General features: G+C 35.8%; 1 non-coding gene across 1 annotated transcript; it reads left to right on the top strand.

Moving 5' to 3' along the window:
- The first annotated feature begins 3,447 nt into the window (after positions 1-3,447).
- Trnam-cau (transfer RNA methionine (anticodon CAU)) lies at positions 3,448-3,520 on the top strand. The gene has a single exon. It is a non-coding gene; the product is annotated as a tRNA-Met (tRNA).
- The last annotated feature ends 975 nt before the right edge of the window (positions 3,521-4,495 follow it).

Below are 4,495 nucleotides of genomic sequence, written 5' to 3'. Positions count from 1 at the left end.
AAATTTTTATACATTGATTACAGCAAAGTTATGCAATAAAATCCAAAAGTGTTGGGGGTTACTAACGGAATCGAACCAAAAAGGGATCAAAACTTCTTTGAATCAAAATTTTAAATTTAGCTTTAATTTTATATTTTTGATGAATAGGGGTGTATGAATACAAAGTACAGGTGTGGCTTTCGGATCATGATCTTGTACTGCTTATATTGTAAAAGACTGCTAAGTGGTTACACGATGATTATTCAATCGAGAAAGAATACCTGGTTACCTGGTAAAAAGAATACCTGGTGCCTCTCTCGCTGCCTCCCTCGCTGCCTTTCTCAAACCTTCAGCTCAGGATTTTGATGAAGCAAAGAACAGAACTTATGAAAAAAAAATTTGTGTAAAAAGAAAAATGTTCTACGCTGCTGCTCTTTGGTTTGTAAAGCAGTTTTGTTGATGACCTTGACATTGTCAAATGATCATAAGACCAACTTGCCTGTAACTGAAAGAAATAGTAAAAGAAGCAACGCTACATTGTTGCAGTAGCAACGCTACATTGTTGCAGTAGGAACCTGAAATGCCTAAAACTTAGCATCACGTATTTTACGGCTCTCACATGCTAGAGGTACTTTGGTCATTCACACTTTGTTAGATGTTCATAATTAATGGCTGTGCTGGAGGTATGGTAGTTGATACCTCTCGCAGAGTACTCTGTAAAAACACTGGTGCATTTTCAAAATAAAGATTCTTTTTGCTGCGGGAATAAAATATTGGTTTAGAAAACCGTATGGAAGCTGAACTTGCCTCGAGGGTATAATCCAAACAGGAAGAAAATGTACCAAATTAATTTGTCAAAAGTGATTGTGATTAGGTTTTTCCTAGCGAAATGTAATTCAATTGCCTTTTCTGAAAGAAAGCGTCAAAGAAATCCAAACGTTTTCGCATAATTAAACTATATTTTATGCAAATAACTTTGGCTCAATTTAATCATGGAAATTGCGGATTTTTGTTTAAGAATTAAATCAAACAGCGAATCTTTAAACATAAAGTGATCATCTTGACACTTACCACAGCCTAACCGTAATAAGGTAAATACTCATTATATGCGGTTAAAAGCTTGCAGCACAGTGACAATGTCAAGGTTATCATTTCAGCTGTTGAAGTAAGAAATTATCATAAGCATCACCAAATGGCTGAATGGATAAACATCATTGCCACCGGGCACGATCTCAAAACAATTTTTAGACGAAAAAACATTGACACGCATTTATAACTATTGTTAGCGTTATTACTATAAGCATTGTTCGGTCAGCGTCAGCTGTGTGAATTATTAAGAGAACTCCGGACGATTACTCAGTTAGAATAATAATCACGTGTCAGTATATAGGTAAACAAATGAAGCAGTTTTTGTTACTCCTCCGTATTTGTTTGTTTATTTGTTTAGGAACCGTAAGCAAAAACTTTTGGGCTAACTTTCCTAGAATGTGGGGAAACCATGGTTATGCGATTATCAATATCACATTTAGAGAAACTAGGTTAGGTTTCTAATGGCATCTCAACCCACAAATATTTAAACAAAAGAGTCGTTAAAGGTAAAAATAAAGAAATGACTCAAAATCAGGCTGGGGATTGTTATTTGTGTCGAATAAAGCTAGCCTAAGATCTGAAGAGACAAGGCTGACAGGCTTGTCAGGTGCTAGTAAAACTTTGTGGCATGGTTGAGTATATAATAATGCTGATGCAATGGCATGCATCGGAATTTGCATTTTGTTCCCATTTATGAATCACTTTGTATGAAGTTTCACATAAATTATCAACAACCCGTGATACAGTTGCCAACACACAAATACAATTACCTATACGTCTGGCATGAATCTAGTAGGCATGGTCGCGGGATAAAGTATTGAACGTCGTATGCAAACAAAAAGGGGAGCTGAAGCTACATTCTGTTACTTGAGATGAGCAGCTACTATCTCTATCAACTGAGGAGGCAGAGTAGACAATGGAATGCTAAGACATGACACTTGTGGATAGAGAGGGTACCTGCTATGGCTTGTCACCCTATTGTCTATATGATAATAGCATCGTGTCATGATAAATGACATTATGCAGGCATCTTTGCTGGTTATGTAAATCAATGTAAATATGGTTTTAGATTACCAAACTGTTATCAAACATTGCAGGGGTACAATTTCGCAATTTTCGTTCCGTTCCGACATAAGCAAACACGAGAAGAGATATTTGCTAATTGAAAAGCAAACAGTAAAGATGTCTCTATGAACAAAGCTCGGGCAATCATTTGAACTAAAATATTTTGCAATAACTTAGTAGAAAAATGTACATGTATAATTTATATTATGAAAAATATACGTAAGAAATATGGAAAAAGATACATGTATAGTGTGTAATATAAAAATATATATGTGCAATGGATAATGGGAAAAACATACATGTACAATGTAAAAATTATACATGTACATTATGAAAAATATACATTATACATGTATAATGTATAATATGAAAATAAACATATACAATGCATAATAGGAAAGATGTACATGTGCAAAGTGTAATATGAAAAATATACATGTAGGCCTACAATGTAGGCCTATAATATAATAAAAATACACATATATAATATTAAAAATATACATTTATAATGGATACTGCTTTTATCAAAAAAATATTTCAAAGGTACTCGGTAAGAAATTTATATGAATTCAGATAAAATTTACAAGACATACTAAACATTGTGACAGATACTTGTTTTGGTATTAATTACAGAGCTCTCTTTCACTAGTAGCCAATAGTATATCTGGCAGGCATTTTCCTCTAGCCAGGCCTCGACAGCAATTGAAACCACCACATATGATCTACTAAATGTTTACAATTGCTTCAAACCAATAGATACAGTAAATGTATAGTTCTTTGTCACTGACAGCTAATGCTCTCGCTTGTGGGTGGCTGACAGCTTGCAGACTTCTGTCTTTCGTCATGTAAGTCATTAGTCTAGGGCAGTTCAGTGGAACTAGACTATCTGTTGATCAATATTATTGGAAAGATCTAAAGGCAAACAATCAGAGCTAAACTTCTATTTTTCACTTTTCCATTTTACGATTTGTGCCAGAAAATGATGGAAATTGTTGTTATAAGTGTTTTATACGAAGATCTGTATATTCAGATTTTTCAGGGGTTAAGGTAACTGACCGTGGTTGACCCATCAGGCAGGTCGACTGTCTAGCTCTCTATACTATATAGATATAAAAACAACCCCGTTGTAATGAGAGTAGACAACAGGCGTTCAAAGCACTGATAACTGTATCGATTTTCAGCTCGCCTAACGGGCAGGCCGCGGTAGCTCCCGCATCCTTGTCAATCCTATGCGCGGCAATGTGTTCTATGCGTATTAGCGACACACCACATGATGCTATTCAAATAACTTATTGTAATTTTCATTTGACAGGTGCCTCGATAGCGCAGTAGGCAGCGCGTCAGTCTCATAATCTGAAGGTCGTGAGTTCGATCCTCACTCGGGGCATTGATTTTTTGCAATGTTAATTTGACATTACTATTTGTGGATGCTTATAAATGTAATAAGGAAAGAATATTTTATGCCAACTCGTATTTTTTTGCCGTTTCGCATAACCATCTACTTGTGGACTTTAGAGTCAACTTGGTTGCTGGAAATCTTCATAGAAAAGAAAGAGTTCATAGCACATGTTTGTCTTTGCATCTCATTCACAGTTATTTTTTGTACCAGCTGTTGACTTTATCATTCTTCAATGAGTGGGAGTAACACAATTGACTCAAATTCTGTCATGATTCAACGTCTGTTGAGGACAATGTCGTCGGGAGGTCATGAGATAAAATTCTGAATTGCTCTGCTGTTCAATCTGTCTATCGCGTGCCTGTCATGAAAGTTATGCACTTCCTACTAAAGTATTCCAAGTTAACGTGTAGGTGTCAAGGTAAAACTTTACATCCTGTTTAGAGACTCCGCTATATTTGCTTGAATACTTTGTACCATTCAGCTCTGCACAGGTACGTGCTATGGCTTGTCGCCCTATTGTCTATATGATTACAACATCGTTTAGCATTGGCGTGCAATGGGGTACACAGCCAGCTGATAAAGGGCTAGCTAGTGTTCTGATCACCAATCTTAGCTGGACCACAGGCTTTCTTAAATAATTATGGCTTTGCCGACATGAGCCGATAATATCCAATTGGTTTTTGAACAACCAATCCACCGATGACTTAACCGATTTACATTTCCGACAGACACTGCTCACTCAAATACACTAGTTGTTTCTAATAGTTGTTTTAGTCTCCTTAAAAATGACAAACTTTGTATTAGAGTATAAAATGAAACCAACCCTGTTCTAGTTGAGAAAGTGAAAATGCAAGCTCACTTTGCTCTGATTGGTTAGTATGACCGACCAATCATCTCAATGTTGAACAAGCTAAAAAGCTAATTTTTCAATATATTTCAGCCAGCTGAACTAGATAATATTTT

The sequence above is a fragment of the Watersipora subatra genome, chromosome 5 (assembly GCF_963576615.1).
Source record: "Watersipora subatra chromosome 5, tzWatSuba1.1, whole genome shotgun sequence".
Classification (NCBI taxonomy): domain Eukaryota; kingdom Metazoa; phylum Bryozoa; class Gymnolaemata; order Cheilostomatida; family Watersiporidae; genus Watersipora; species Watersipora subatra.
This window is presented reverse-complemented; position numbering and strand designations above follow the sequence as displayed.